Source organism: Empidonax traillii, unplaced genomic scaffold (assembly GCF_003031625.1).
Source record: "Empidonax traillii isolate 1590-97213 ecotype Southwest subspecies unplaced genomic scaffold, ASM303162v1 scaffold26:size2357266, whole genome shotgun sequence".
In the NCBI taxonomy this organism is placed as follows: domain Eukaryota; kingdom Metazoa; phylum Chordata; class Aves; order Passeriformes; family Tyrannidae; genus Empidonax; species Empidonax traillii.
In genome coordinates, this window is record NW_020955219.1 from 895,224 (window position 1) to 907,774 (window position 12,551).

A 12,551-nucleotide genomic window follows, 5' to 3' on the forward strand; every position below is an offset into this window, starting at 1 on the left:
CAATATGGTATGAAATGTGGCAACTTAAGGCTTTCTTCATGGCAGTGGGAACCTATAAGTTATGGTGAAACCACTCATTTAGGTAAATTGTGCTGCAAGGGCTGCATTGGTCCCATTTTGAAAACTAATACAAGTGAAGTCAGTAACACCTTAATGTCCACTGTTACCACGGCTGCTTATAGCAGTTGTTTACCAGATTAAAAGGCATATATATTTTATTTTTTAACAATACCCTCTCTGCTTCTTTTGCTAAGGCTTTGGCTGGTGAGAGTTTATATTCCCACTCAGTCTAGCATCAGTATCTGAGTGAGTGCTTGAAGAAACTGGTTGCTCTTAGAGCTACTTAAAACACTCTGAAACCTCAGGCTGGGTCAATTATGTCCAGGCCTTGCTTTAATTCAAGATTTTCTGTACCACTTTAAGAGCTTGGTTTATCAGATTGAAGCTGAGCCTTCAGACATGATTCAGGAGCTGCTCTGATGTTTGTGTCCTCATTTCCCTCTGCCTAGAAAGATTCAGCTATTTCTCTGTGCTCTTGCTTGGGCAGTACTAAGTATTAGGAGTAAAAGATGTGCACTGAGAGTTGAATTGTGGGATCATTTTTCCCTTTCCCACAGAATTTTGAGTGATTCACATCTCCCTGTTGCCCCAGTCTCCTATATCTAAAATGTTGATAGCAGCACTTTTCCTTGAAAAAGACTATAAGCATACTGGAATCTGGGGCTGGAAGGGACTGGAGACAGACAGCTGGTTGTGGACAGGATTTGGTTTTCCCATAGATATCTCAGTAGTGTAGAGGTATGTGGAACTCAGCCCAGCCCTGTGGGGATCTGTGCCAGCACTAGCCCTATCGGGTAGTTATGACTTTTTATGGAGCTTGTGAGGGCCTCTGTTCCTGGTCAGTGAAGCATCAGTTGCCAGCAATGGGAAGGATTTCACGTCAGTACTGGAAGCTGAAAATCCAGGTAGTGACTGGGATGACCTTGCCCAGTATGATTTTTCTAGAAATGATTGCAGGTGTAGAGCAAGGAGGGGGAGCAAGACAAGCACGCATCATATTATCCTAATTCTTTTTTTCCAAGGGGATTTACTAATATTTTATCTGTTTAGTAACCTGAAATGAATCTCTCGAGTGCTTCTCCTACCTACTCTTGGATCTATATGTATTTCTTCCATACGTAGTACCCTTTGAGAACTAAGAAGCAGTAAGCAGAGTGGAGGAAGATAATAGGAAAGTTGAAAGAGGAACTACTGGTCTGAAGGGAAGTTGTTAGTGGAGATTAACCTTCAAATGGAAGTTATTCAATACATCGAATAATGATCTGAGCATTATAAAGTCAGACTTCACTAGTGATGTTTCCTAAAGACACAAAGCTGGGAAGCGTCATCAGAGGCAGTTCAGTGTTATTCAGCGGAGAGGCTCGGATGTCCTTAAGGAACAATACAGATGGGAGCTGGATGGTTACGAATTGCATGGCTGTGTGCGTGAGAAATGAGCAAAAAAGTTCAGCCCGGTCTGGAAGCTCACTGGGGAAGGTGGGAACGATGAGAGGGGAGACCCACGGGCTTAAAGTGATGTGCAGGATAACTGCGAGCGACTAGTGTGGTGCAGCCATGAAAAAGATAAATGTCATCCAGTGTGACACGTTGGAAAAAACACTGGTAGCGGAGATGGGGAAGTTTTAGCATATTAAGGCATGGGAGACCTTGCCTGGAAGACTGTGCAGATATCCAGTCACTTGCTGAAGGCTGTGTGCCCACTCTGTCTGGTCCTAGAAGGAATAGAGGTATGATCAAAGAAACGGAGAGCCTACCTAATGTGAAATGATTAGAGAACTCAGATGATGTAACTTTAAACACGGACTGGATAAATGCTGACGTTAAAGCTCTTTTTTGGAACACGAGTGGATAGGGGTGAGCTGTGCATGGATAAAGATAAGCTGGAAACTCAGAGAATGTTCTTAAACATCAGAGGCATGAATTTGGGGAATTAATTCTGTTAGAAGACAGCGAGCAACAAGAAATGTCTAAGGTTTTTTTTAAAAAACAGCAACAACTTTCTCTTTGGAAGCCATTTTCTCATTTGAAGGTGTGACTCCTGCCCTGGGTTGCTAACCTTGAAGAAATCAGCTCTGCTGTTCTGGGCAGCAGGCAGGAATCACTGGGACACAGGGTCATGATGAGAGGCTGGTGGATCCTAATGGTCTGAATGTGTTTGTGACCAGCATAACCCCAGAGACTCCTGTGCCTCTGTCCTGGGATCCCCTTGGCAGGCAGGCTCAGTGGGGATCAGTTAGTGACCCCCCTGGGGAAATGGGAGGGCTGAGGGCCGGCATTTCCACTATGCTAATGTGCTTTTATCAATCTGCTTGGATTTTTGACCTCTTGTCCAAAGGCCCCTGTATTTGTTCCCACTGAATAGAAAAAACATCAAGCACATGCTGATAATGATTAGCCTGTATTGATCTTTCTGTGTTGGAGAGATGTTGTTTGACCATGAAGCATGGAGTTTGCTGGAACAGGGAATTGTTTTCATTTTCCTTCATGAGGAATTTTATAAAGTTTCATCATCTCCTGCTTTCCTGTTGGCTTCTGTACTCTGGTCACCCTTGCTCCAGTTGTGCTCTTAGTTCAACTCTGACCAACATCTGTCTCTCTGACATTTCCAAAACAGTCTCAGTAGTGATGGATGGGGTTGCCACATCCTGGGAACTTAGATTTCTTCCATGAGCAATGAGTGAGCAAGGTGGGAAGGCACTGAGCTGCTTTCACCTTGCTCGTGAGTAGTCCTGCATATGGGAAGGAGTGAAGATGTCCCCATGGCCATGCTGAAAATGGGGTCACGATAGGCCAGAATCTATACCCTAGGCATGTTCCTGTTGTTGCACCTGCAGGTGGCAATGCAGGGGTTATCTGCTGTGGTGGAGAGCTTGCTGTAACTTGTACCACTTTCTGTTTGCTTGAGAGGAGTGGATGCACTGAAGGTAATAAGGGCTTGGTCAAAATACCCCTCCTTTCAGAGGAGGTGGCAGGCAGCTCCCATTGCTGGCTATAGTGCTGAGCTGAAGGCAGCAGCTGTGGGGGTGGTCAGATCGTGCCCCACATCTCATGGCAAGGGGTGATTAAAGACCTGACACCAAGCAGGGTGTCGCCTGAGCTACAGCCCAGGCAGCCGGCTGGGATCTGGGACTGAGCTGTTTCGAGTTCACGTATTGCTGGAGCAGCTTTGCAGCAAAGAGGTGGGAGGCTGGGGCAGCTGGTGTATGATCTGGTTTCACAATTGCAGCAAAAGTGGAAAGGGTTCTACCATCTTGAATGTGGTCATGTGCTGACCTTAGCAGCCAATTCCTGCATGGTATATAAAGGAAGAAGTCTTGAGACTAAGACACAAATATGTTGGGCTTTTTTCCACGTAGTTGATCTATTTGTGTCCTAGTTGTTGTCAGCAGGTGCTCCAGGTACACATACAGCTCATGTCCAGTGTAAGTGCAACACCTGGGGCTCCTGCAAAGGGGTGAGTTTTGCTGCAGCCCAGGACAGGGATTAGGATGTGCTGCTTTACTGGAAAGCACAGTTGAGCAATTGTGTTGTGCATTCAGTTCTAACAACCCTGGAGCAAGGGGTTAGGAGGTGAGATGGCAGAAATTCTGCCTGATACCGGGGATACTTGCGAATAATGAGACTGACATTGCTTGATAAGGAATTTTTTCTCTCCAAACTATGCCCCAGAGTGCTGGTGCCTGTGGGAAACACTAACCCTGCCTGCCCAGTTTGAGCCAGATGAGGACCCTTGTTACTGTTGTGACAGAGATGTCTAGACACTTCCATCTCCCTCCCCTTCCTTCTCCAAGGAAGCCTGTGCTGTCACAGTCACCAGCCTGCATTATCCCTGCTCCCTCCTTGCGTGAGACTGTGGAATCAGCCATGCTCCCCTTCTTGCACTGACTCATCTCCGTGATCAAAGAGAAGTCATCTCCTGGAAGACAGTCCCCAAGAAAGAGCTTTGTTCTTCCTCATTAGTTCCCGAGATCGCCTACTACCTGCAAAGCTTTAGGACAGGCCATCAGTTCTTACTTACTGCTGTTGCTGTGAGAGGCAGATTGTGGAGGGAGATGCGTCAAAGGGATGTGTGCTGCAGAGGGGTGAGGCCATGTGAGTTTGGGATTTGGGAAACATGCTTAACATGTTTTGGGGAGGAGAATACAGATGTTCCTGTTGGGAACAGATACCTGAATAGGAGTGTTTGTCAGAGAGTCCCTTGTCTGCTGCATTGCTCTCTCCGATTTTTGACAAAACATCCCCCTGACTCCATGTGCTCTGGTGTGTGTCTGCTACACAAGGCAGGCATTGCTGTCAGTGAACTGGTTAATGCCAATGTCCTGTGGCAGGGACAGGGAGGCAGGCAAGCACTCAGCCTGCCAGCATTTATACCTCCTGGCGTCAGCATTGGCAATGCTTGTGGAGGACTGGGGAGGGCACTGAAATAGTTTCCATTCTCCTCTCTGCTGTGGGAACGAGTCTCCTGGGTAACAAATGCTCCTTGTTCTGCACAGAGCCCCACAGCTGAAACTCTCTGTCTCCTTCCTCACTGCTGCTCCCCGACTGTCCCAGCTGAAGGGGCCGGAGATGTCTGCTTGAGCCTGCCTTAATTAGCGCTGACAGTACAATGGGGCTGGCCATACGGGGGTCCTGGAGCCGCACGCTAATGGGGGCACAGTAAATAGTCTCATTTACTGCAGCTCCATTGGAGCAGAGCCTGCCAGGACTAGCTTTCTGCTGGCTGTAATGGCCAGGCTTAGAGGTATGTCCCTCTCTCCTGCATCCTCCCTGGGGTTTGTCCCTGCTGCTTGAACAGGACCAGGTGGTGATGTGGGTGCCCAGCATTCCAGGAGAGACAGGCAGTGGTCTGGGGAGCTTGGAATGCCCCCAATGGGGCAGATACATCGGCCTGTGAAGCCTGAGCTCCGAAACTGGTTGAGGGATCGTTGCCCATGTTTTGGAGGTGAGTAGCAGAGCTGCATCTGCGATTCTGACTCCAGTGCATTGCAAACAGGCTGCACAGCCCACAGCCAGCCCAAGGCCCTTTCTGTTTTCTTGGTGGAAGGGTCTCTTTCCCTCTGGAGAGGAAGCCCTAAACTCTTGCCTCTGGAGCCCCTGGTGGGAGCCACCCTGGGTTTTCAGTCAGAATTCTGATTTGAATGTTACCTGAAGAGATATTTTAAAAGTTTCTAGTGTTCTGGGATCTGAAACAATTGGCAGCCACTTCCAGTAATACGTCTTAATGTTTTTCTGGCATAGGTGTTTATGTTGACCTCTCCAGAGGCAGAAGCTTCTGAAAAGTGTTGTGTTGTCTGGGCTGTTGTATTTGTGTTCCTTGGTTCCTGTTTTGGGTGCATCAGGGCCTAAAGCAAAAAGTTCTCAGCCATGTGGCAGTTCTTAATTTCTCCTAACTTTGTATCCGTGTGATATTTTTACCTCTTCTCTGACTTACCTGCTCACTTGCCACACAGACTCAGTTTAGGAGATGGGGTTTGGTTTGGGCTCATAGGGGTTGCTTTTTCCAATGTGGATTTTCCAATCTCTGAGCTCTGCTTGGCTCAGCGCAGGGCTATAGGCACGGGCTGGATGGGAAAGAACAATAATGTGAGTGGTCCCTCCAAGAGGGATGGTGCTTCAGTGCTAGAATGCCTCCCCTGGCACAGCCTGAAGTACAGCTGAATGCTGAGTTTCTGGGGTGAGTGGTCATGCCCTAACTGGTGAAACACCAAAAGTAGCCACATATATCCTTTGCCAAAACTACCTGTGCCCTGTCAGGACCTGCACTGCTCTGCCTATGGAGCAGGTTCCATTTCCCCTTTTCACCAGCTGCCTCTGGTGAAAAGGGTAATGGAAAAATCATTTCAAGTAGCCCCAGGATAGCAAGAGAGCCCAAGCTTTGCAGGTGGTGACCCCCTGTTTCAGGGAGGGAGGTTTGTGGTGGATTTTTTTGCAGAGATGGTGGGATTTAGCCCAGGTCATGGGCAGCACTTTAATTGCAAACTGCAGCTAATAGTTAGTGGGATCTTGATTTGAGATCCCCTGTGAGAGCAGGGACCGCAGACATCCTCCCCCTGCCAGGTGCTTTCAGCTGTGGGGGAAGTGCTGGTTGTTGCATCTTGCTCCGGATGTGCCTGCATTTCAGGGATGCTGTGTAGGTACTGTCTATGAAGCTCTTTAGGATGAGGCACTACAGGAATTTAAAGAAGCTTCAAGAAGCTTCTTGCAGTCTTCCCATCCTCCTCCTCCTCCTGTGCATTACTTTGCGGACTGCCATTTTATTTCCAAGGGTTCTAGCTGCCATTATCAATGGTAGGAACATAACACTCCAGTCCCTTTTGCTTTCCTGTACAAAGCCAGGGTAACAGGTCAGACAGCTAGCAAGCATACATTATACAAAATACCAGCTCATCACAGAATAAGATGCTGCAGCTCTATTTTATGGCAGCTGCATATGCAGCTCTATTTTATCGTCTTTTTATTTCTCCTCATGCTGCCTTCCTGATTTCCCAGTTCCTGTAAGAATCAATCCTCCATCATCCAGCTCGACTCACCTCCCCTCCTCTCCTTTTCTGCTCCCTCCCATCGCCTGCCTTGTCTGAGGTTCCACAGGGACTGATTGCGAGCTGGAGCGGCGGTGCTGTGGGCATGCTTGTTCCTTCACACGCAGACACGTCACAGCAGCAGCAGTAGGAGCGTTGGAGATGTGATTGCGCAGACCCTCTGCATTGCCAGGGATGCAGCTGTGAAGGAAAAAAAAATTAAAAAAAAACAAAACCTTGACTCTGTGTTTCCCACAGCATCCTGGTGAGGAGAGCACGGAGCCTTCTGGAAACAGAGTGCTCGGTGGTGACAGAGCTGAGTGTGTTCACTGACAGGAGCCGGGGAACGAAGGATCTGCGGAAAGGTGAGGTGGAGAAATGATCGGGGTGGGCGTTAGTTGTGCTGTTGGTTTTCAGGTCGGTCGTTGTCTTGCACTGTGGCTGGTTTGTTTTTTGAAAGGGGATGCCAGCTACCTGATTAAGGATTTTAGGGTTGATTTGTCTCTTTGGAGGCTGCATTGCTTTGGAGCTGCTGTGATTATAATGGGTGTGGGCAAGCGGGGAGGCTGGGGCTGCTGCGCAGAATGTGCGTTTGTCCATTGTGGCTGTGAAATAGCAGTTGTCATGTCCAGGGCTGGTCGTGCAGAGGCGAGCCGTGCTTCGCCCCGGCAGTGCCGCTGCACAGCTCTCCATTGTGCCTGCCATGACAGCTGAGCCCACACGGATTGTTGTGGTCCTGCCAGCTACCATGCTCTCCGTGCATCCCTGGTGGTGATGCTGCTGTGCATCTCAAAAGCTGTTTTGACAGACAGCGCTTCCATGAAAAGCCAGAGACAAAGGGCTCAGACAGAGGGAAGGTTGCTGTCAGTGTGGTTTTCAGAGTTTTTTTTTTTTCCCTTGTCTTTTTTCCTTCTTTTCCCCCCCTAAATACTGGTAAATGATATGTTGAAAAGGCAGTAGGATAAAATATTATGGCATGTAAAACCCTGCTCTTCTGCTAAGAGACATGGGAGCTGTGTGCTGGCTGGAGTCCTTTGTGTTGCCAGGGTGTGTCTGTGCTGGCTGTGTAAATGGATGCTTTCTCCCTGCCTCTTTTCACAGATCAGATGAGAAAGGTTATCTAGCAATGGAGGAATTACTGCTTTTAATTACTGAAATGAGGGGTTCAGGCTGGGTACCAGTTACTAAAGCTTAATTACATGGTCTTGTTATAGCCAAATCCCTCTTTTCCCTCCCCGCCTTCTTCTTCTTCCCTCCCCCACCCTTTGCACAAATCCTTCCATCAAATTGCCTCTGCATACGGGAGAAGGGCTTGAACAAAGAGGAGGATGTATGTGGGATATGGATATAGATGCTGGAGAGGCAGTGTTCGGGATGACAGTGAGAACAATAAAGCAAAGGCATAAAAGAACGAGATTTCGGTGCGTGTGCTAAAGTGACGTGACCGTAGAGGAATGTGCAAACAGGAATGCCATAACAAAAGGGGATAATCAAACAGCAGATTCAGTCTTTCTGGGTTGTGAGAGATGCTGAGCATGTAGGGTTGCAATTGCAGGTGTTTGGGGGGAGTGTGGAGTAAATGGGAGTCACATTAGCAGCGGCGGTGGAGGAACGTGCCATACAAGGTGTGGATTGATGGGTGTCACAAAGGTGCATGGAGTACGAGGGAAGCAGAAATCTGCTTTTGTACCTCCAAACACCTACAGCCTTTTATTTTATACCACCTGCTTGGCAGGTCTTACCTGTTCAGAAAACCTTTCTTCCATTTGCCAGTTACCCAACAGTAATTCAGATAAAGCATTTTTAGGCCTATCAGGAGCAACAGCATGGTAGGAAAAATGTAGATAAAATGGAAGATGCTTGGCAGAGCCATAGAGGAGCCATGAAGAGCAAAGGCAGATGACGGGGGCATTGCAGAGCTGGAGAGCAGGGGTTTTGGGTCAGAGACGGGTGGTACAGCGCACAGAGGGGAAATCCAGGGTTGTGATTGTCAGGGAATGTAAATGTGTTGTGTCGGTTGTCATTCTCCAGACTCTCAGTGTGTTCCCTGAGATGGTTAGTGCTGTGTGCAGCCCCGAGGGGTTTGTGGAGGTGGGGGTTCTCCTCAGCACAGCCTCTTCTGCAGTAGTTCTCCGGAGGAACCATTTTGCTGCTGCAGGTTCTCAGTTGGTTGCTCCCTCTCCATCCCTATGCAGTGGCAAGGCTCCATGGCCTTTATACCTGGTGATGAAGATAAATCCAGAATTTCAGTGCAGGGAGCCAGGTGGGAAGGGAAGGGCTTCCAGCAGAATTACAGAGAGGAGTGCAGTTGGCAATAGTATGCTGGAAGCACCTGTCTTGCTCTTGGGCCTGGGAAATCTCTCTGTCTCCAGGTCTTTCAGGCTTATGGGAGCAGAGAGTGGGACATCTCCTGTAGGTGTGCACCAGACTGGGTTTGTGGTGCTGCTGCAAATCAGGCTCCTATGGGGGATTGGTGGTGGGTAAGCACAGCAGAACTCTGTGTGTGGTATACCACGGTTTGAAGGACAGAATGTGCAACAGAATGTACGTATGCAGGATACACACACTTGTATCAGCACGTGGAAGAAAAATTATTTGTAGTTTGTGTGTACAATGCTTGCCTAAAGGAATAAAAAGGAAGCTCATGCAGCTTCCTTCACTGTATGGGGTGGGAATGCTCCCCAGGATATACAGGCTGTGCTTCTCCAGTAGGTACCACTCTTACAAGAACATCTGTTAAGCAGTGAGAGTGCACAGATAATCTCTGCCTTGAGATGCTTAAAAGGTGGCCAGGAGCTCCTGTGACTGGAACTGACTGAAATGATTCACGGGAAGGACATACAGTCGCTGCCGTGTGTCTCCCTCACTGCATCGATGCAGATAATGGAGATAAGGTGCAGCTGGATACAACGGACCTGGACCTGCATTGCAGAAAGTGCAGGTGGCCCAGGAGAGCATGCCGTGAACTCAGGAATGGCCTGCCCATGGCTCCATTACCACCTCTCAGGTGTCTGAGGCTGTGCGAGTAAACGAAGAACAAATTCTGTGTCCCAGACACCTTCATTTTCTCCCAGTCTCATGTTACTTTTGAGTCAAAATCTCACTTTGGTATAATAACCACACAGTAGTCTGCCTTTTGTAACCCCTTGTTTTGCTCTGCCGTGTTTTTAATATATTTCCCAGTCTTATTTTTATTTTCTAGTGTTTTCGGAAAGCCTTATATAATACTAGAGGCAGGTTGATAAATCTAACATGGGTCACTTTCCTTGCCCTTGCACAACAGCTACAGACTTCATCTTTAATATTTTGCAGCCACATGGTTTCACGTCCTTCCTCTTTTCTAATGGTATTTTTATCAAAAGCCCTGTTGCCAGCTGTGATCATGCAACTATTCTTTCATTGTTCTGGGATCAAGAATATCTTGTCTCTCTGACTTGAGTGCATTCATCTTCTTGAATTGTTTCCATTCAAAAGCTCATTTCCTTTTTCTGCACCTTCTTTAACCTGTATTATCTAACCTGTCATTGCTGCAGCTTAAATATTCTTCTTCATGCCAAAACAGCACCAGAGATGCTGTTTTACTTACCTCTAATATCTTTCTGGGTGTGATTACTTATTAAAGTTTGGTCAGGAGCCTTTTTCTTCTAATCTCCTCACCAAGACTTTTTCTTCTAATCTCCTCACCTTTTCTTGGTGAATCCAGATTTTTTTTTTTTTCTTATGAGGTACATTCAAAGGCTTTTCTGCAGTACTTCTCCAAGCTCTTTGTTCTTGTTGGCATTATAATTGTTTTCCCTGACACGCCAGAGATCTGCTCTTTAAAAATTAAGAAGGTTTCATTACAGATCTGTTTGCTTTTTACCATTCTGTTTAATATAAACTGGGTCAGCTTGAGATACTCAGTCCAAAGCCACTTCTCTGTCTTGGGTGCTATGTGAAAACTTATCTCAGTAGGCACAGTTCTGATGATTGAGCCCAAGAAAATCCAATTCAAAGTAGGAGATGTGGAGACCTGTGCAGGTGGTGAGAGGCGGAGGATCAAAGGTAGAGGTCCCTCCCTGTCAGCTGTGGAATTACAGGACAGTATTCAGCAACAAGATTTTGTCCCCATTTGTGTGGAAACAATTGAAATCTGACTGGTAGTGGGAAACCTCACTTGTGTTCTACCTGAGCTGCTTCATGGGAAGACTTCCAATGTGGATCAAGTGGTTCTGGGTCTTCAGCCCATAAGTCCAAAAGAGACAGAAGCCCACCCCATTCCAGAGCTATCCAAAAGGCTGCCAAGATAAGGCTTGAGGAAGCTGAGGGAGCTTGGCTGGCAGGGGGTGAAATCCACAGCAGTGATCAATGACAGCTGTGTTGGTAACGAGCCTTAGCAGGGATTTGCTGTGTTATCTGCTGAGCAGGTTCCCTGCGTGCCCTCACACTCTCCAGAGAGAAAGAAATAGGCCGTCAAAATACTTCTGGTTCCTGATTCTGCTCGTTTTCTCTCTTGATTAAAATGATTTTATTATTCATTTTCTGAAAGGAGTGGGTCAAAGGAGGGACATACCTGTTAAGATGAGCATAAAATCAGGCTTGTCCACAAGCTCTTCCTCCCCCACCACAGTTGTGTTGCAGCCTCAGGGTCATGCAGACAATGTTTTTTTTCTATCTGTCAGACATATTCAAATATATTTTACTGGGTAAGTCTGCTGGTGGCTGTATCAGCAAATAAGGAGGGGAAAAAAACAAACAAAACCCATGTGGTCATTAACTGCTGTGAAAGGGAGGGAGGCGGAAGGCAGAGTGTAAGTAGTGTGGGTGAGTGGCCATAATGTAGGTGATGGCAACTCCTGGCTCAGGCTCAGCCTCTGAGATTGAACTCTTGGGAGAGAGATCATGTGCTGGTCTTTGTGCAGTGCTGAAGGTGTGGTGCTGGCAGTACCTGTGAGTCATAAATAATAAATACTTGAGTGATATCAGCAGTGCTGCTGATTGTTGGCTCCACCGCCAAACTGCCTCTCTTTGCTCCCGCACAAAATGTCACTGCCCTGTTGCTGTGCTTTTGGGGGACAGCAGCGCAGATAGAGTGCTGAGATCTAGCAGTTCCTTCTGGCAGGAGGGGTTTCTCTGCTCTGTGAGTTACAGGGAAAAAATTAAATGTTAAATTAGAGCCTGTATGAAAGACCTTGGCAAATACACAGGAGGTTTTCACCTGATAATTTGCCTCAGGCGCACTATTACCTCAGACTAGAGTCCTTGCTCCCTAAGCAGTTCTGCTAATCTCATCTGTTTAACTCCAGAACTGCACCTTATTCCTTATAAACTCACACCAGCTGCCATTGCTTCTGGAAGAGCATGACTTAAACCCTTTCAGCGGGCAGATCTTCTCTATTCTGCTCTGCCTGCATTGGTGCAGGACCAGATGCATGGTTACTTTTGCCTATAGGACCAACTCACCTGAATTGCTTAGCAGGCTGCTTTTTTTTGGTCCATCCCTGGGGTTCCCATGATGAAGAGCAGGGTTGTGTGCCTCAGGCTCCATTGTCTTGTGTCTTCTGTGTCAGCTCAGATAGCATAGCTGTATTCACAGATGTCCTTCTAAGCAGGGATGATAACCTGTCTGGATCACTGAGCTGGTGCAATTTTCTCTTTTTAGTGGTGAGTTTCATTACAGTGTCTGCTGACACAGGATTTTTCCCTGTAGTCCCACCCAGTCCAGTAACTCAAGTGGCAGAATGATAAGCCCACATGTGAGAAGATCCATTTGTGGGAGGAATAAATAATTCATATCTCTGGCCAAGATCCCATTGGCCCACATAGTGTAGCTTCCTTGGTTTTGCCTATTTCATTCTAATGGTTGGATCCTGGAGTGACACATCTGCCCTGGGGTTTGGCTTACTCAGGTTGACCTCTCCTTCACTAGTTGTTAGAGTGGCTTATAAGGGGTTTCTTGCCAAAATGTGGCTTATCCTGAGCAGTGATTGTAGC

The 12,551-nt window shown here is 47.3% G+C and overlaps 1 protein-coding gene across 7 annotated transcripts in view; it reads left to right on the forward strand.

Annotated features, from left to right (window-relative positions):
* Positions 1-12,551, forward strand: part of RUSC2 (RUN and SH3 domain containing 2) — a 58,770-nt gene that overhangs the window by 16,267 nt on the left and 29,952 nt on the right. For 5 of the 7 annotated variants that reach the window (XM_027906519.1, XM_027906574.1, XM_027906564.1 and 2 more), the window contains exon 2: positions 6,837-6,943. The gene's annotated coding sequence lies outside the window, so the exon portion shown is untranslated. Of the gene's footprint in view, positions 1-4,779; positions 4,802-4,904; positions 5,003-6,836; positions 6,944-12,551 lie in introns of those variants that run through there. The other 2 variants (XM_027906556.1, XM_027906546.1) reach the window with 2 other exon arrangements.